At 37.4% G+C, this 20,798-nt stretch overlaps 1 long non-coding RNA gene across 7 annotated transcripts in view; it reads left to right on the top strand.

Moving 5' to 3' along the window:
- The first annotated feature begins 401 nt into the window (after nucleotides 1–401).
- LOC102547510 (uncharacterized) overlaps nucleotides 402–20,798 on the top strand; it is a 205,739-nt gene continuing 185,342 nt past the window's right edge. For 5 of the 7 annotated variants that reach the window (XR_015642491.1, XR_015642489.1, XR_015642493.1 and 2 more), the window contains exon 1: nucleotides 410–524. This is a non-coding gene — a long non-coding RNA (uncharacterized LOC102547510). Of the gene's footprint in view, nucleotides 525–9,489; nucleotides 9,640–13,483; nucleotides 13,717–20,798 lie in introns of all 7 variants that reach the window. The other 2 variants (XR_015642492.1, XR_015642490.1) reach the window with 2 other exon arrangements.

The raw sequence follows: 20,798 nt of genomic DNA, 5'->3' as shown, positions 1-20,798 counted from the left end.
GAGATTACAGGCTAATTTTATCCTCCTTGTTATATTTTTTATTTGTTTCATTTAGTTTTTCACTGTTCGTTTCCTTCCCCCCAACTCTTCTTCTTTTGTGGCCTTGGAGCCAAATACATCTGCTTTGTATGGAAATTCCCACCTTGGACACAAAACCTTCTCTTTAAGGTACCCATTGGGTGAATACTTTGATGGTTCAAGGGCAAGTTCTAAATCTGTACATGTTATAAACTTGTTCATCTATGTTACTCAACTCATTACTTCAAAGGGCTCTTTATGTCTTGATAGTATCTTCTTCCATAAACCTAGCAACGCTGGAAGATATAGATCACTTCTCAAAGATGAATTGTGACATCAAAGTGCAATTCCTTTATGAGGTAGAAGGATGTAAGTGCGTGTGGTGTTACTGTTATAGATTCAAGGAAGAGGGAAGAAAGCAGTCACAGCACCACCCATCCCACCACTGAGAAGAAGTCTAAATAAGGCCATAAAGAACTAGGGGAAGGCAAACTATCAACAGTGAGGTAAGGTACTCCATTGTGCCCACTGAATAACCACAGGCTATCTACTGATAGAAATTACAAGTCTGAAGGTCTGTGGCAGTGGCTATTACATTCGGCATATTCACACTCCTTGTGTTCTTACGCCTCACTTTAAATCACAAAGCAGAGTACCCTAATTCTGAGACTGTGTAGACCAGGGTCAGCAGTGGTAGGTGTGTAAATCACAAATCCAGATGGGATCACCACCCAAGAATGTGAATCCTTGAGGTCTGATCTTCTGATTTTCCTGTCAATGCACTCGGCAGGTCTTTTCTCTCTCGCTAGGGAAGGGAACTGATGTTTTGTTTTTACTTCCTCTTCTGAAGAACAAAAAAAAAAACAAAAAAACGTGATTCCTGGAAATGCATTCTCACATACGTCTTTGCATTTCTGGACATGTAGATATTGAACAAGTTAGTTGTAAAGATATCTTCATGGGACAAGGTTTCTACCTCTGGAACTGGCAACAGTTCATGTTATGATCACATCTTCCTTCAATATGCATATAGCTGAGATGAGTTCCGTAAAACATCATGTAAAATATGTGTATTAGACACATGAGGTCTTCCAGAATTGATAGAGTGAGTAGAGAGCCTGTACCTTTTTGATAGCTAGAATCCTCCATGACCTCTTAAAGGGAACAAAACAGGAAGAGTTTTTTGTTACTATCGGAGTACTCCTGTTTATACAACAGTCTGAAGCCAGCCAATCATTGTACTAAACTGACCATGTGTCAAACAATTCTTAGGTTCTTTCCAGGACCCTCTAGTGAACCAGAAGAGAAAGTGGAGGTTTAAATACCAGAAGCCATCAAAGTCCTCTACCATTAAGGAGTCCACACCACATGGCAGATTAGTCTGTAGCAGTTGTGAAATAGTATTTGCCAGCCCCTTCTGTGCGCAGATGGTTGGTTCATAGCATCATGAAGTAAAGGGGGAAAAAAAGAAAACGTGAGCAGGTTGGAACTATAGCATGCTTGCAGAAAATGTGAAGACAGGCCCTTTGCTTCCTTTGTGTCTCCCCATTCCCACCTCCAAGTGGTTTAGAATTGAAATGCGGACAAAAGCATCTCCAGATTTATTTGGCTCTGCCATATTAACCATAAAAAAGATCTAGCCTGTTCCAATCTTCACCCAGCAGTAAACTATAAATCCAACTTCTCTTCTCTGCTGGGAAATAAAAATCCAAATACAGTAGCATCCAAATAATTATCAAGAGTTGAGCTGCGCTGGCAGGGTGCAATGTACAAGATTCAATTTTAACTAGTGATTACAGACGGGCAACCTTCTAGCCCTGAATGTCAAACGGCCATGTCACTTTCTCCTGTCACGGAGTATGTCAGGCTCACCGCAGCCTGGTGACTTTCCATCAGAGGTAATGAATCTTGTTCTCCTGAGATGGGAAGTGTCACTATGCCTCCACCCCTGCCTTTTTTCCACCTCCACTCCTCATTCCCTTCCTGCCACCTGTCTAGGTCCTAATAATTAAGAAAAAGATGCTGTGTGTGACTGCTTCTCACATCCACACCAGTGCTCTACTGCGATCAATTTAAATTGTTTGGTCAGTCATCAGCTTGCAAACTGTATGTTATAAAATGGCCAGCCTGTTTATGTTTATGGCCCTGGAGTCTAACGCACTGAGCTCTCTTGTCCTTGGGCAATAAAAAAGTGTGTGTGTGGTGGGGGTGTGGAAAAAGAAAGAAAGGTAAATGCTGACCTTACAGCCTGCATGTTTTGGGGCTCTATTCCAACTTTTGAGTCTGATAACTTGCTTTTAAATCTCAAGAATTTAGCACTTTTAACTTCTGACCTTCCTGCTGTTGGACAGTATGTGTGAACTGCTGGGCGTGGGTTCCACATCGAAATCCACCAAGGTATCGGAGAGGGTGCAGAGCCAGTAATGACTCAAATCAAGAGGCTGACATGAACAAAAGAGCCCAGAGAAACACTTCCCTTATGTATTTCATGAAACACGGATTATACATATACATCCAGAACCAGTTTTAAAAGGAAAGAAAATTCCTCAAAAACACCAAGTTCTTACAGTTTAGCCTAAAATCTTGGGAACTTGGAGAACGTACATATAGTTGACATGATAGGAGTTATTTCAAATGATAGTAAGGACATTCATATTAAATTTAATATACTTTAGCAATGTTAGACATATAGAATACCTATATTATTCAGCATTATATATTAACCACTGAAGGGAAGTATATTCTTCCAGTAATATACTCTATCCAGTAATATACTCTATAAGGCACACATATAGGAAGGAATAAAGTTGATGGGCAAGAAGTGGTAAGGGTCTTGTACTTAAAAATGGCAAACCTTGTAGGAATTAAGTCAGTTGCATTCATTACAATGTAATGAAATTCATGTTGACCAAGATGGTCTGGAATTAGAGTCAACCAAAGAGAGTGCCTATGGAAAAACAGTAGTTATCAAGGTATATTTGATAACCCTTTGTGTGACACAAGGCAGTGGCTGTAGCACTGTGTGTATCCCATGGAACACGGGCAGCAAACAAGAGTTGAGATCATTTAATCCACTGTCATTTAGTCTACACCAGCAGGTTAGGAGGCAGAATCAAGGCTAACCATCATGTCAATGGTGGCTCAAAGGATCCGGGTGTCAAATGCTTTCCTTTGGTAAATAGGCCTTTTCTTTCTTTTGAGTAACTTGTTCTCCTGTACTGGTCAAGACTTAAAGAGAAATACTTAAATCTCAATGGACCAAGGCATTTGAAGGAAGATTATTAATATCTATATGATACTTGACAGACTTTCCTCTTGCTTTCCTGTCCCTGTCCAGTTCCTGTATTAGTTTCTGGAAGAAGCTTATCACAAGAAATTAAATAGTAGGCAACATGAACAGTTCTCTTGTCATCATTTAACCAGAAGCTTTGTGGGGGGAAAAACAAATATTTGAGAAATTAAAATGCAAAATACTGGGACATGCCATGGGCATCCACAGTCTAATATGGCCCTGATACAAGCAGCCTTCCTTTCCTGAGAGAGTTACAAGCCTCTAGACAAACTCCAAATTGATATTTCATCTTATATGCTAGAATATGTCTCCAGTCTGGTAAGATGGACGCTTACCCCATGGCTACCTGCATCTTAGTGTTCAATCAATGAAATAAGGTTTTTGAGAAATAAGGTTTTGAGAAACACATGCCACCTTCACAGATTCTATGGTGTATGATTTCAACACAAAAAAATTCTTTCTCCTTTTCATATTCTTTACACCATTACAAATATATTAGGAATGAAGACTGAGCAGAACTGTCTCCTTGTGATAGAGAAATCTCTTTATCAATTGTATTTTCTTCCTACCTTGGTTTCCTAGTTGAGTTTTACTTTAAAATTTTAAATTCAACCAGTGATACAGAGACTATTGTGTATCAGCTGATGTTTATCAATGATACTAACAGTAAAATGAAAAAAAATGACATCTCTTATATAACTGGAATCCTAGAAATAGAAAGACATGGGAAAGAGCCATTGGAAACATGGTATTCTCTGCTAGGAGAATGGATCAGGTATGGAACTGTGCTCCAGAAAGTTTCATGTCTTATTTACAAAGAAGGAAATTAAAATCAGGTGTTTGTAAACTGTTACCATTGTTGAACTAAATTGCAAGCTATGATTCTAAAACATATAAAAGAATCTCTTCCTATAACCATAGAACTCTTGTGATTACCCTAGTCAGCGTGGAAACAAGAATGTCATTAAGAGATTTCAGCATGCATGCTAGCATATAAGCCATTGGTAATTTAAGAAAGCCTCTCATGCTTCTAACTATATTTAACTATGAAGATTGCCCATTCATCAATAATCCATACAGCCTTATTTTTTCTTCAAGTGGGATTGACTGAAATACAGTTTTCCTGGAGGCAGAATGACATCATGAATTAAAAAGATAAGAAGACAAGTGTCTCAATGTTTGTACCAATTAGTCACCATAGAACCTAACCATGTTGAAGATTTAGAGTGTCTAGGAGGAAGTTGAGTATTCATACTCAGATCAAACTAACTATTTGACACATTAGAAAATGGGCATTTTTATAGTATAACATCTCTGTGATACAGGGTATTTGACATCACAGGTTATCATACAATATGCCAAAATATGAAATATTCACTGACTACTGAAATAACCTTAATGGAACCATGAACTTTAGCTTGTATTGTGTAATATATTCACTTAACTTATCTATTGTAACATAATAGAAAAGTTAAAATCAGGGAAAGTGAAAGGACTGAGACCAGGCAATTTGGTTATTGAGGTAGCTCTGAATCTTTCCTTTAAGTTTTCTATAAAGTAGAAGCTACTTAAAAATAAAATTTACTATAAAAAACGTTATACTACATAGTTCCTATTCATGTAACAAAAAGTTTCATCTTTAGTCTCTGAGGTTCAAAGAAAGATCTAAAGTTTTGTATTTTTGTTTATAATTAGCAAAACAAAATTAATTGAATGATTAAAACTTTTATATTATAAACATGTCTCTTTGTTTGAAACTATGAATTGAGATGCATGTTCATCAGCATAAATGGCAGCAGGCTGTGAAGAAAGAAGATTCAAGTGTGAGGTCACTCATGAGCTAAGGCCTGGATATAGCCATGGGGTTCCATTACTTGAAGATATTTTTTCAGGTTGAACATATTTGAAGGAAATGACTCAAAATATCAGTCCTATATAAAAGTTCTCTGATTCTCTGCTCTCCGAAAACCAGCTTTTCTAGATTGACTCCTTTGCATTGCATTCCTCTTCCCATCTTGATTTTGGGGAAAAGGAGTTTTGAGAATTAACAAAACAATAAAAAAGCAGTTGTGCTTGAAACCATGTGAACACCATTATGGAAATTCTATTCAAATGCAAACTTCAGAAGTTATATTTCTAATAGTCCTAAGAGGACTAATTAATAATCACAAGTGCTTTGAAGATGAAAAGTGCTAAATTAACATCAATATTTATTTATTAATAATCAGAGGAGGTGATGCTGCCATCTTGAAATTGCCTCTTTTACTATCAAGTGCTGTGAGCTATCCCATTTCACCTTCTTAATTGCCTTTGCCATCCATCATTGCAGTGTGGCAATTCCATACTTGTGTTTTGTATCTCATTATTTTAAAAGGCCCCAAGTTCTATGTCCATGGTTAGAAAATATCTTGTTTGTATGTAGTAATGCTGTTCATTACAATAGGACTTGCATAATTTAGCTTAAGGTAAAATCAAATTGTCCTTAACATTAAACCTCCAGTGGCCACTGTAGAGTAAGTTTTTAGTACCACGGTCTTGCATGAATCAATAAATAAAAATGAGTTCATCATCCTGTCGTTTGTATATAAAATATAAACATTACCTCATAGCTCTTAGGATCATGCAGTGTCCACCTTCTTGTGGTTTATTGTAATTTATAAAAGATGTGGGACCTTTCTCTCATTGCATAAATGGTAGACTACATTCTCCACCTCCATCTATGGCCTTGAGCTTCAAAAGTCCACATATATGCCTTTGTTGATTCCAGCTATGTTTGAAACATATCAGTGGAAAAGAAAGATTTTGTTTAATAGTAATTTATTTCTACACTTTATTTCCTGATATCCACCTCCCTCTTCTCCCATTGTTCTGTTTCTCCCTCTCATTCTTCCCTCCCTTTCACCTCTGGGAAGGGGAAGGATTCCCCTCAGTATTACCATGTCCTGGCAAAACAAGTTTCTGCATAACGTGGTGCATCCTCTCCCACTGAAGCAAGATAAGACAGCCCAACTAAGGGAATGTGCTGCTTACACAAGGAACAGTTGTTGGATTACCTTCATGAAAATCAAATTGTGGTCCTGCATACAAGTTGGTCATGGACAAAGACAGAGACAAAGGGAATGGGCAACCAATGACTGGCCCAAAATCAGACCTCTATTTCGGCAAGAACCAGTCTCTAATACTATTAATGATAATCAGTTATGTTGCAGACATGATACAAGCATAACTGTCCCCTGAAAGGTTCCACCAAGCAGCTACTGGAAAATAGATGTAGAGACCCAGAGTCAGACATTAGATGGAGCTCTTGGAAGAGTTGTGAGAAGGATTGAGGGACATTAAGAGGATACTCCCAGAGATTAAACCACCAACCTGAGAGCTAGCAAGGACTAGACCTAGTCCTCCTGCACATATGTAGCAGAAGAAAGACTTTTTAAACATATTTCAACGATAATTAAAATTTACAAAATTCTAGGCAGGCGGCACTGGTGAGTCACAGACTTCAGGACTTTCTGGCTTTGACTTTAAACTTAGGTACTTATCAGCATCCACAGTGAAGTACATGCAGGAACTAGGGGCTAACTTGGTTTCTTCCTTAATGTTTGCCAATAACTATTAACTACAGGATAGCATGCCAATGGTGTGAGACACAACTTCTCTGACATGCAAGTATTTGAAGTTCCTAAATAGTCCTAATGGCATCCATTAATTATTGGATCAACATAGACTCCAGGAAAATTCACTCTTCAACACTTTAGTACATATTGTATGCTACAATAAGAGCATGTATTTCTTAAATAGACAAGGGACAACATACAATCTCTTCTTAAAACCAGCAGAAATCTTTAGTTGATTAGACACAGGGACAAGGGTATCACTGAGGGGAAAATTAGCTGGCAAAATAATAATAACATGGACAAGGGGCCAGGTAAAATTTATTTACAAGTCCAGTTTAGTTCCTGCTAACTGGGATTCAGATTCAAAAATGAAACAAAAGGCAACCGATGAACTATTTCTAGACCAGTAGAGAGAAAATACTGGAATATAGCATGTCATGTTTATTTCACAAAGAAGTTAGAGTCACCTGAACCATTTGACCATTAAACAAGTAGATATTTACCACCTGACTCTCAAAGGCTTGAGTTGAGCTTTGCAGAATACATAGCTTGGTTGCATTTTAAGTTGTAAAATCAGGCTTGGTTATGAGGAGACTAGAAAACAGTATTCTGCCTGGGATACTCAGCAAATGGAGAACCTACCTTACTTGTGGCATTAAAAAATTTTCTGTGAGGTTATATTGAATATTTTAGCACATATATAGTAACTCACAAATCATCTTTGGGGGGATTAAGAGCAAACTATTATAGTTATCAACATTTTTACAAGCTGCTTTGTATATATGTAACACATTCCATGCCGACAGGAGATTAATTCTGGGAAGCACAAAATATAATGTAGGCACGTAGATAGTTGCATGTATGTGTGCATGCACACATACAGGCATGTGCACGCATGCACATAAACACACACACACACACACACAGAGAGAGAGAGAGAGAGAGAGAGAGAGAGAGAGAGAGAAGCAATCCTTTTCTACATTGGTAAATTGGAGAATTGCATATACCGTATCACTTTCTTTTTTAATGAATTAGAATCATCTAATACCTAGTAGCACAAAAAAATACTGATTCTCATACTTGCAAATTTTCTCTCATCTAATATACTAAAGGGAGCAATATCATAAAATTGCACATATCTTTATACATATACATAGAAGAGATGATTGATCAACAGTAAACAGTAAGTGAGCCAATGCCTAAAGTTTAGCTCCATTGTCACAGGTAGATAAAACTAAAGATATTGTTTCTGATTTGTAAGATACAATTTGTATAAACAAAATTTATATTGAGGTCAACTCATTGTTTTTTATGGTGATGATGTAACTAAATATTCTCCAATACTTCTCTAAAACAATCTCTAGGGCCTCGGCCATTTTCTTCCCTCTGTGGGTTTTTGATGGTTGTCTTCTCATGAAAAGCAAAACGATTCACTAATTCAGTTTGTAAATGTCCTTCAGAAAAGTCCTTTGAAATGTCTTCTCTTTCTCCTGTAGATTTCTCTCATTTTCCTTTGTTTTCATCCTCTTGACTAAGAAGTGCAGCTATAAAACTAACTTCTTGTAGTAAATAGTTTTTTATTAGATTGTCCTTGAGGCTATCTTTTACTGTGTTCTTGGGACCTCTCCTTTCCTGGAATATTCAAAAATTATATGTGATATTTTCTGCTATGATTTTTAAAATATGGTTTATCTCAACAAAGATGCATGTTCTAGTAACATTTTTCCCAGAATGACAATGCTAATGTGGTAAATATAATGAGAAGACTGATGACAGTCATTGGACTCTTTCACTGTTAAGGTACTGGTACTGGGCCTTTGGGGTAAAATATTTTCAAAGCGATCAGTCCCCTCACCAAAATGTTGTCTCTGTTAGTATTTTGTCTAAGGAATGACCCATGTTATTTGGCAGCAGCCAGGTATGCCTCATTCACTGGAAAGGGGGATGCCCCCTTCTCTCTCTCCCTCTCTCTCTCTCTCTCTCTCTCTCTCTCTCTCTCTCTCTCTCTCTTGCATTCTTGCTTTCACTCTCTCCCAATTTCCTTTTCCTGTCTCTTCCCTTCACCCTCTTCATGTGCTATGGCTGGTCTCTACTCGTCTACTTCTCCCTCTCTCTCCCTCTCTGCCTTTCTCTGTCTCTACTATCCTCTTGATTCCCCTCCCCATGAACTGAATAAACTTTATTCTATACTATACCATCATGTGGCTGGTCCCTCAGGAGGAAAGAATCCCTCAGCCTGGGCCTACAGAGGCATTCCCTTCCCCTTTCCTCACCACATATCCATAAAATGTATCCCTTCTCCTTCTTATCTTTTTATAGATATATCAGTCCCAAAAATTCAATTGCTTTTTCTTATTAGCACATATATCCAATCTTTATCTATGCCTTTCTTGAGTCTATGACATATGAATCCCAGCAATGGGGCCCTTGACAATGTTTGTAGAGACTTTGAACAACAGATTTACAAAGAAAATATAATCTTTACTTGTAAAATATGTAAGCAATGCTTGCCTGTTCTTACATGGACTTGACTGTTTGATTACCTCTTTGTACCCCCATTTGTAGGGTGATGACTCAAGGAAAGCAAGTTGTCCTCAAAGATCATTAGAATGTTAGATGTGAACCTACGCATATCTCAGCTACTTGTCAAAAACTCATATTATAATAAAGTCAGATGGGATTTCCCAGAGTTTTATTTTGGGAGACAGCGCTAAGGTAAACAAACATTGACTATATTAATGGAGCTTGTGCTCATCTTTCTCGGTCCCATTCATCATTCAATGTTCAGCACACTCATGTGTCATAAAACATCAGAGCTCTCATGTCTTACCTACTAAGCATGGTTCATTCAATTCACCAATGAGTGCCTCCCCTTCCAAAAAGAAATCATATGTGTTAAATGCTTCCCACATACTTCTCACATATTTCCCACATAGTATTAGTTTTTACCCTCTTTGTTTTCTTGGCCATTCTTACATAGTCCTTTGGTGATAGCATTCTCAATAAAGGTTTGTTGTATTTTTCAAGACAGAAGATGTCAAATTCTGATATGTTCTCAAGGCATAGAATAATGTTGTCCTCTATACTCATGTCGGTTACCATATCTGTCACAAATGTTTATTAATGATTAAGAGATTTGATTTGGTATATGATTGATAAACTAATTGGCTGAATCTCTATAGAACATATATACCAGAAGCATATATTCCTTCAATTTATTGTTATTCTGTATATGTTAGATTAGTTGTCTAAACACAATTACAAAAAAATCTGAAAATAAAATTAAAAGTTGTGTAACATAAATTATGATAGAATAGTTTTTTTTATTTTGCAACATCACGTGGGCTAGTATGAATTTAAGATTCTTAGATTCCTCTTTCCTCTCCCTTTCCTCCCCCCTCTGTATAAATGCAGAAGCAAATTATGAATTGCTCCCTCTTTCCTTCTCCTACCACATTCACATACTCACATGCTTCTGTGGATCAGGCATCACACGGAAGGCCAAACAAACATCATTGTGTGTATTTTGACAACTAAATTAAATTAATCTCAACTAAGTTAAATCAGATACCATGAATTGTACTTTAAGTTGTCATTCAACAGTAAAGATTCTTCTGCCTGTTATTTGGAATGCACACAGTAGCACGAGTTTTCCATTGAATGAACAGAGCTAACTGAGGGTATCCAAGAAGAAACTTCCATAGATAATTGGCTAGTTCAGGGACGCAGCAGAGCAGAACAGCATTCCAGATTGAATCGAATTCTGGAACACGTCTGAACAGATGACTAAAATACGGAAGAAATGATGAGGAAATCGACATGACAATTAATGAATAATTTTAACTTCATTTTTATCAGCTTTTATGTTTCCTCTGTTGATATAAAAATGTAATCATGAACATAATGCTAAAATATTTTATGTATATGCTATATACATTATAAAACGGGATCAGGATTTATTTCTATTATGAAGAAGAACATTGACAATTTAAATTAATAGTCTATATTCCTTCTTTCTATTAGGAAAAAAGTAAAAGCTTAAGAGAGACTTTGATAGAATTGTCACTGTGACATTCAAATACATAAGAAAATCCAGGAATGAAATGAATATGAAATTTAAATACATCCCTTGAAATATTAGAGTGAAAGAAAACCTTTACTTCGAGCAGATGACATTCACAGTATTTGATGTTAAAATTTTTAAATTTTTCATTTAATGAATCAGTCAGCTTCTTTGTTCACATTTTTGGAATAAGTATAAATTTAAAATTGGCTTTTATTATCTACTCTGGGTTCTTAATTTTCTGTTTGATTTATCCTGTCTTCCTTTTCTACTTATTCACATCTGTTTTCATGGAGCCATTAATTTATCTCTCCATTCATTTTTGATCATATTCCTGTCACATCTCTGCCATGTCCTATATTCACAACTATAGCTATTCATGATTGCTATTAATGTCTAATAACATACTATGCTATATCTAAAGAAAAGTTTAGTGTGTGCCTACCTATGGACATTGGATCACTGTGTAAATACACTTTGATTATCAATGTATTGGCAGCATTGTCAAAACTATGATTAATTGGTAAGGCCAAAACTAGATACTTTTACCCACAATTCATGCTCCTCTATTTCTATATTTCTGCAAATATTTATGCATCTCAGTTTTCAGGAACCTGATTTTATTGAGTGTGCTATCGGACCCCTATTTAAATTTTTCATAGCTTTTAATACAGTGCATTGTATATAATGTGTACCTATTATATATTTAATAGGTGAAACAAATAACTTATAGTTGAATTTACTGATAGCATGTGATATTTTAATTTCATTGCTATTTATTTTACGTCCCCCCAATGATTGTGTTTTTACTGACATGGCTGTATCTTCTACGTACCAACTATATTCTGTTTCCTAAAACAAGCCTGTTTCTAAATTTTGAATTTTGGGCCAAATAAAAGGCCTCTAGTGGTTTTCTTCAGAGCTCCCAGTCACCATAGTCTTTGTAACTGTCACACCCCGCATCACACATAGGTGTAAAGTTCTAAAGCCTACCAGCCATATATGGAGTTTCCTTTTCTCCTTCACAATGGGGTCAATTTCACTATTAAAACACAAACCAATCCCAGCAGGCTTTGTCTATGTTTGGGTCTCACATTCTGTGTTGTTAGGTATTGTTGCAAGAAGACAATTCCTTTTCTCAGCCTACAAAGGATGGTAGAATTCTAGCCATTTGCCAATTTCTAGAACACAGAAAGCAGTGACAGGAGAAAAAGCTAGTCTCCTGAGGAGGTAATGTAGCAAAGCCAATGGTGGTTCATATTTTTTTCTCAAATATTGCATGACATTAATGGTGAGAAGCATAAATGTGAAATTCCATTATAAACGAAATATACTGTGCATCCATAATTCATCCCAAAAGGAACAAAGGTGTTAAAACAGTGGAAAATGTTCAAAGGAACATCCAGGCCTATGACAGAGGGCCAGTGGTAGACAGTAGATACTTACAAATTACAGATTTGAAGGAGCAAGTGAGGAAATCACTATAAAGATGTGGATATGCAATTGGGATAAGACAACTTGCCACATGGCATCGTTTATATTTTATTGTTGGAAAGGATGGATTTTTAGTCTATACATGAGTTTTGCAGCATACGAGTATCATTGATCCCTCATTCTCTTTCCCCTTTTTTCTACATGTGTACTAATTTCTTACTCTCCTGTCACTTCTACACATTGGAAGGGTTGGTTTCCATACATTTCCATAATCCCCTCAGCAATATTTATTGCCCTGGAATTTATTGCCCTAGAATAACTACATGAATAATCTATTTGTAAGTGCCATCCGTCAATGGAGTAAGAGTTCCATTTCAACTTCAAATATGCTCTAGATTGCTATCATACACAAAAGCTGGCCATGTACCCTAGACCCCATCTCTGCTGGTCAGTTTTCAAAAACTTTTCCAACTGTCCTCCCTATGTGACTGTATCCTCAATATTCAGAATGCTTGCAGCATAACTTGTTTTTCTTAATTAGCACACACTTGAAAAAATGTTCAATTATACTCTATTGACTGATTTCCCTATTTATGTGAAAAAAATAATCTGGGAAAAGTAACTCAAGGGAGAAAGGGCTTATTGTGACCCACAGGTCAAGAGTACCTTTTCCCATAGAAAGGAAGTCAAGGACACATGAGCTTACAAAAGCTGGTCATATTATAAGTACACTCAAAGTACAGGGAACACTTGCTGCTTCTCAATTCCTTTTCTCCTTTGTACAACCTAGTATCTTGTACAGAAATTTGTTTCTACCCACAGTGGGAAGAAAGACCTCTGTAAAAGATAGCAGGATAACCTTCTGTAGGTATGCCAAAACCCCTGCTTTCTGGGTATATTGAGTTGACAATTGAGAGTAACCAACATAGATATCATATGTATTCCTACAAAAAATGAGGGGGGAAATGGGAAATATTCATGAAAGCTAATTTGGTACTTGAGTCCTTGATATTTATATCATAATAGACAGAGCACTTATCTTCTTTTCATTGTCCATATTAGGTGTCAAATCTAAAAGTAAAAATGAAGTATTCGCAGAGAAAAGAAAGAGAAAATTAAAAAGGAATGGTATGTTGTCCATTGAGCTTAAATAAATAATTGTGACTACAGCAGCCCCAAGTGATATAAATGATAGGACTGAGGAGGATGCTACAGAAAGTGGGATATTGAGACACTTTGCTGAAATCAACCTGCTTCCTTAAGATTCAAGAACTTTAGTGCAGACAAGAGCATGGGTAAGTTAATAACAGAATTTGGACAGAAGGAAAGCCTGAGTGGACTGTGAAAGTCCAGCTGCTCTCTGGGCTGTGCATTTTAAGCAGCCTGGATTTTATACCCTAATACAGGATAGATTTAAACACCAATAAATGACCTACAGACCTTGTAAAACAGTTTTTGGGGGACATCATAGGTGTTTGAAGAATTGAGGAAAAAATGTGAGACTACTTATAAACACTATAAAGTACTAGAATAAAGTTGAGATTCTTTTGAAGTATAACATTTTTATACTATTTTTAAGATTACATAAAATTACAACATTTTACTCTTCCCCTCCCCCATTTATATTTCTAAAGCTCCCACAAACCTTTCCCTGTACTCCCATAAATTCATGGTCTCTTCTCACCAATATTTTGGGACTCACTCACATACATGTACATACCAGAGCCATCTGGCCAGCTCTGAAAACATACATGTGAGTAGCATCATATGAAACGAACAGGTTATATTTAACAAGGTAACATTTTATAATGTAAGTTATATGATAGAAAGAGAGTGGGGATATATGCTGGTCAAAATCATGAATTTCATTACTTTCCACATTTTCCCACAAGTTTAATTTTTTTAAAAATTAAAAACATTTAAAAATGGCATGGTTCTATGGTTAGAACACAGTGTATTTCTTCTCATGTGCAGATATACAGATCTGTCAGCTCTGTCTCCCATTGTAAACAGTTCTGCTGTTGCAGTAGGGGGCAATGAGCCTTAGATCTGTGAGCCTATTGTAATCTCTGGTTCAATGTGGTGACCAAATACCCACAAGTATTTGCCTTCATTTTTCAATAAAATGAGAGAGAATAAAAACAAATTAAACCCATAAACCTTAATAAGAGAGAGGAGAGAAGAAAGAACATCATCCAATATTAGATTCAAAACATTATTGAGAAATGAAAATGACTAGGCACAACACATTGGCAGAGGAGGGTTTGAAGAATCTATAGTCCAAAATTAATACCCCACACAAAAAAAATGGATGACAGAAGCAATGGGTGCTGACATTATAGGACAAACTACCAAGGAATAAAATTAGTATGTATGGAATGTGGATCTAATTTTTTAAGGCAGTATGGGTGGCTGCCTGTTAAAGAATTAAAGGCTCAGTTTAAGAATCTGTCTTTGGGAAAGCATTCATCATGCTTTCAGTGTGTGTGTGTGTGTGTGTGTGTGTGTGTGTGTGTGTGTGTGTGTGTTTCTTTTTTGCACATCTTTCGATATAGGGAGAATACAGGAAATCACACACTGATTTAAGGTATGGTCAAAGAGATCTTAGAAATATCAAACCAAGAAATCATGGGACATATAAAGTGTAAAGACAATGAAATGACTGAGTCGTAGCTTGCAGTTGGCAGAACAGGACTCACACCTGTCCTTATTTGACTGTTTTTCAGCAAACATCTACCTGATCACTTAAGTTCTCAATTGACTCTATTAATCTCTGAGGCGAAGGAAGAATCTAGCAGAGAAAATAAAACTTAGAAAAAGAAAATAATAAAATACATTATCAGAGTATGTAATTCATTTTTCTGGACATATATGGATAAGAATCACTTGACCTCAGTAGTGATTGACTATGGACATAAGAAGGATGCCTGCAAAGCCAGGCTTGAACCAATTGTTTATTGAGGTCACCTTTAAAAGTATGGGTGAGGACATAACCACAGGGCATGGAATATGTGTGGGTCTTTATAGAATTGAAGAATAGTATCTGCTCTCTACAATTTTTAGCTCAGATTCTTGGAAAAGGGACAGGGGCCTATAAGTCTCATGCACCTTCCTCTATGTCTTGTATGCTCTTTGGGCTTTTCTTGAGCATCTTGTACACACTTTTACTGTTTTGTGTGATCTGTGGGCCTACCTTACTCTCTCCAGGGGTGTTAATGTTAATCAGTCTCATGCAGATCTTCATATATGATCTAATTTCTACATGCAAAGGCCACATCCAGAGGATAATACCCCTCAAAACCTACAGAATTGGATTACCTGAGATAAATAACTTAGACATGAACAGAAAACTATTCGTTATAGATGTAAGAGATGGAAAATCCAAAATCCTAGGCTAGAATCTAGAGAAGGCCTTCTTGATGGTTTCCTAAGGAAAGAAAAAGAAAAAGAGAAAGACAATGAAAAATGACAGAGTGGCTCTCTTGGCCATTACAATGAAAAAAAAAATGACTTCAAAGATAGATTACTTATGACTCCATTAAATCCCAAAGGCTCCATTCTACTACAGCAACAATTAAGCCATCTTTGTAATTCATTTCCAGAGTGTTTCCATCTTCCTCATATAAAATTCTTTACTCAGTTGCTTTGCCTTTTCTTCCCTTTCAAGCCCATACTACCCACTATTACACTGTTGTAATTAAATGTTCTAGAAGTTTCATATGAGCAAAGATAGATTGTTTTTAAGGTTAATATTTCCACAAATATCCTAAAAACTTCATCAATTTTCATAACCAGATTGATAAAACTCATCACATGATTCCAATTCTAATAGAAATGAAATAAATGCAAAAATCCCTGAAGATTTTGATGAAACAACCTAGCACTGATAACTTAGTGACAATCAACTGAAATATTAGCTAGTAACTGAATGGAAGCTATGAAGCCATGGTGATGGCAGGTGCTAACCCGCCACCGTCATTGAATACTGAAGAAGAACTCCACTTGATTAGTCTGGAAACTGAACTTCCACATTGTATCCAGGCACACTGCAGACTAAAATTTGGTTTGTGTCTGCAGAATGAGATCTGAACAGTTGAAAAATGTGTGTCTCCAAGTTTTTAAAACATTTAAATTATGTAGATTTATCACTTCTATATCATACACATGCCACACCCATGAATGAAAATATGTAAATTGTCCATTTTTCCCTTTTTATTAGATAGTTTAATTTACAATTCAAAAGTTATCACCTTTCCTGATTTCCTGTCCCTAAATCCCCTATCCCACCCTCCTCCCCTTGCTTCTATGAGGTTTTTTTTTTTCATCTTTCCACTTTTCCTTTTTTTTTTTTTTTTTATTAACTTGAGTATTTCTTATATACATTTCGAGTGTTATTCCCTTTCCCGGTTTCCGGGCAAACATCCCCCTCCCCCCTCCCCTTCCTTATGGGTGTTCCCCTCCCAACCCTCCCCCCATTGCCGCCCTCCCCCCATAGACTAGTTCACTGGGGGTTCAGTCTTAGCAGGACCCAGGGCTTCCCCTTCCACTGGTGCTCTTACTAGGATATTCATTGCTACCTATGGGGTCAGAGTCCAGGGTCAGTCCATGTATAGTATTTAGGTAGTGGCTTAGTCCCTGGAAGCTCTGGTTGCTTGGCATTGTTGTACTTTTGGGGTCTCGAGCCCCTTCAAGCTCTTCCAGTTCTTTCTCTGATTCCTTCAATAGGGGACCTATTCTCAGTTCAGTGAGGTTTTTAATACTACCCACCAAACCACCCCAAACCACCCCTTTTGACCTCCCCATCCTGACATTCCTCTATACTGGGGCATCGAGCCTTGGCAGGAACAAGGGCTGCTCTGCCCGTTGAAGCCTATCAAGGCCATTGTCTGCTACATATGCAGCTGGAGCCATGGGTCTGTCCGTGTGTACTTTTTGGATGGTGGTTTAGTCCCTGGGAGCTCTGGTTCATTGGTATTGTTATGAGGTTGCAAACCCCTTCAACTTTCTCAATTCTTTCTCTAACTCCTCCATTGGCGACCCTGTTCTCAGTTCAATGGTTGGCTGTGAGCATCCACCTCTTTATTTGTCATGTTCTGGCAGAGCCTCTCAGGAGACAACTATATCAGGCTCCTGTCAGCTTGTACTTCTTGGCATCAGTAATATTGTCTGGATTTGATGGCTGTATATGGGCTGGATCCCCAGGTGGGGCAGTCTCTGGATGGCCTTTCCTCCAGACTCTGCTCCAAACTTTGTCTCCGTAGTTTCTCCTGTGAATATTTTTATTCCCTCTTCTAAGAAGGTGTGAAGCATCCTTTGAGTAGAAAGGCTCCTGATTTGTTTGAGTTAATTTTATTTCCAGCCACTTTGCTGAAGTTGTTTATCAGACGTAGTAGTTCTCTAGTGGAACTTTTGGGATCACTTACATATACTATGATATAATTTTGCGAATGATGATATTTTGACTTCTTCCTTTCCAGTTGAATTCCTTTGACCACTTTTTGTTGTCTAGTTGCTCTACCTAGAATCTGAGTCCTTTGTAGATTAGGAAGGGAGAGAGTGGTCAGCCTTGTCTAGTCCCTGAGTTTAGTGGGACTTCAAGTTTCTCTCTATTTAGTTTGATGATGTCTACTGATTTGCTCCACATGGCTTTTACTATGTTTAGGAAAGGGCTTTCCAAGACTTTTAAAATGTAGAGGTGTTGAATTTTGTCCAATGCTTTCTTAGCATCTAATGAGATGATCATGTGTTTTTTTTTTTCCCTTTGAGTTTGTTTACATAGTGGATTACATTGATGGGTTCCCATATATTGAACCATTCCTCCATCCCTGGGATGAAGCCTACTTGATCATGGTAAATGACTGTTTTGATGTGTTCTACGATCAGCTTGCAAGAATTATATTGAGAATTTTTGCATCAATATTCATAAGAAGAATAGGTCTAAAGTTCTTTTTCATTATACTGTCTTTGAGTGATTTAAGTGTAAGTATAATTGTGGCTTTAAAGAATGAAATGGGTAGTGTTCCTTCTGTTTCTATTTTGTGGAGTAGTTTGAAGAGTATTTGTATGAGGTCTTCTTTGTAGGTCTGATAGAACTCCCCAATAAACACATCTGGACCTGTGCTCTTTCTGCTGGGAGACTTTTAATGACTATTTCTATTTCTTTATGGGTTGTGGGACTGTCTCGATGATTTAGCTGATCCTGATTTAACTTGTGTAGCTGGTATCTGTCTAGAAAATTATGTATTTCATACAGATTTTTCAGTTTTGGTGAGTATAGGCTTTTGTAGTAGGATCTCATAACTTTTTGAATTTCCTCAGATTCTATTGTTATGTCTCCCTTTTTATTTCTGATTTTTTTAATTTGGATACAGTCTTTCTGCTCTCTCTTTAGGCTGAATACGGATGATCTTGTTTACTTTCTCAAAGAACCAGCTCATAGTTTTGTTAATTGTTTGCATAGGTCTTTTTGTTTCTACTTGGTTGATTTCAGCTCTGAGTTTGATTATTTGCTGCCATCTACTCCTCTTGGGTATATTCTTTTTGGTCTAGATGTTTTAGGTGTGCTGTCAAGCTACTAGTGTGTCCTCTCTCTGGTTTGTTTTTGGAGGCATTCAGAGTTCTGAGTTTTCCTCTTAGCATTGCTTTCACTCATAAGTTTGGGTATGCTGTACTTTTTTTTTTGCACTTTGTGTATTGCCTCTTTTTTTCCTCCATCTTTATTAAATTGTGTATTTCTTATTGACATTTCAATTGTTATTACCTTTCCCGGTTTCCGGGCCAACATCCCCCTAACACCTCCCCCTCCCCTTCCAAATGGCTCTTCCCCTCCCCATCCTCTCCCCATTACCGCCCTCCCCCCAACAATCCTGTTCACTGGGGGTTCAGTCTTGGCAGGACCAAGGGCTTCCCCTTCCACTGGTGCCCTTACTAGGATATTCATTGCTACCTATGCAGTTGGAGCACAGGGTCAGTCCATATATATTCTTTGGGTAGTAGCTTAGTCCCTGCAAGCTCTGGTTGTTTGGCATAGTTGTTCATATGGGGTCTCAAGCCCCTTCAAGCTGTTTCAGTCCTCTCTCTGATTCCTTCAACGGGGGTCCCATTTTCATTTCAGTGGTTTGCTGCTGGCATTCACCTATGTATTTGCCATATTCTGGCTGTGTCTCTCAGGAGAGATCTGTATCCCATTCCTGTCAGCCTGCACTTCTTTGCTTCATGTTGTATGTTGGAGCATGTTTTGGGTATATTCCCAAGAGAGGAATAGTTGGGTCCTCAGGTAGTTCAATGTCCAATTTTCTGAGGAACCTCCAGACTGATTTCCAGAATGGTTGTACCAGTCTGCAAACCCACCAACAATGGAGGAGTGTTCCTCTTTCTCCACATCCTCGCCAACCTCTACTGTCGCTGGAGATTTGGTTCTTAGCCATTCTGACTGGTGTGAGGTGAAATCTCAGGGTTGTTTTGATTTGCATTTCCCTGATGACTAAAGACGTTAAACATTTCTTTAAGTGCTTCTCAGCCATTCGGCATTCCTCAGCTGTGAAATTTTTTTTTAGCTCTGAACCCCATTTTTTAATTTGTCTCCCTGCAGTCTAATTTCATGAGTTCTTTGTATATTTTGGATATTAGCTCTCTATCAATTGTAGGATTGGTAATGATATTTCCCCAATCTGTTGGTTGCCCTTTTGTCCTAACAACAGTGTCCTTTGCCTAACAGAAGCTTTATAGTTTTATGAGATCCCATTTGTCGATTCTTGATCTTATAGCATAAGTCATTGGTGTTTTGTTCAGGAAATTTTCTCCAGTGCCCATGTGTTAGAGATTCTTCCTCACTTTTTCTCCTATTAGTTTGAGTGTATCTGGTTTGATGTGGAGTTCCTTGATCCACTTGGACTTAAGCTTTGTACAGGGTGATAAATGGATTCTTCTTCATGCTGACCTCCAGTTGAACCAGCACCATTTGCTGAAAAGGCTATCTTTTTTGGACAGTTTTGGCTCCTTTGTCAAAAATCAAGTGACCATAGGTGTTTTGGTTCATTTATAGGTCTTCAGTTCTATTCCACTGGTCTATCTACCTGTCTCTATACCAATACTATGCAGTTTTTATCACTATTGCTCTGTAATACTGCTTGAGTTCAGGGATAGTGATTCCCCCGGAACTCCTTTTATTGTTGAAGATAGTTTTAACTATCTTGGGTTTTTTGTTATTCCAGATCAAATTGCAAATTGTTCTGTCTAACTCTCTGAAGAATTGGATTGGAATTTTGATGGGGATTGCATTGAATCTGTAGATCGCTTTTAGTAAAATGGCTATTTTTACTATATTAATCCTGCCAATCCAGGAGCATGTGAGATCTTTCCATCTTCTGAAATCTTC

Source organism: Rattus norvegicus, chromosome 18, assembly GCF_021556685.1.
Source record: "Rattus norvegicus strain SHRSP/BbbUtx chromosome 18, alternate assembly SHRSP_T2T, whole genome shotgun sequence".
Taxonomy (NCBI): Eukaryota; Metazoa; Chordata; class Mammalia; order Rodentia; family Muridae; genus Rattus; species Rattus norvegicus.
This window is presented reverse-complemented; position numbering and strand designations above follow the sequence as displayed.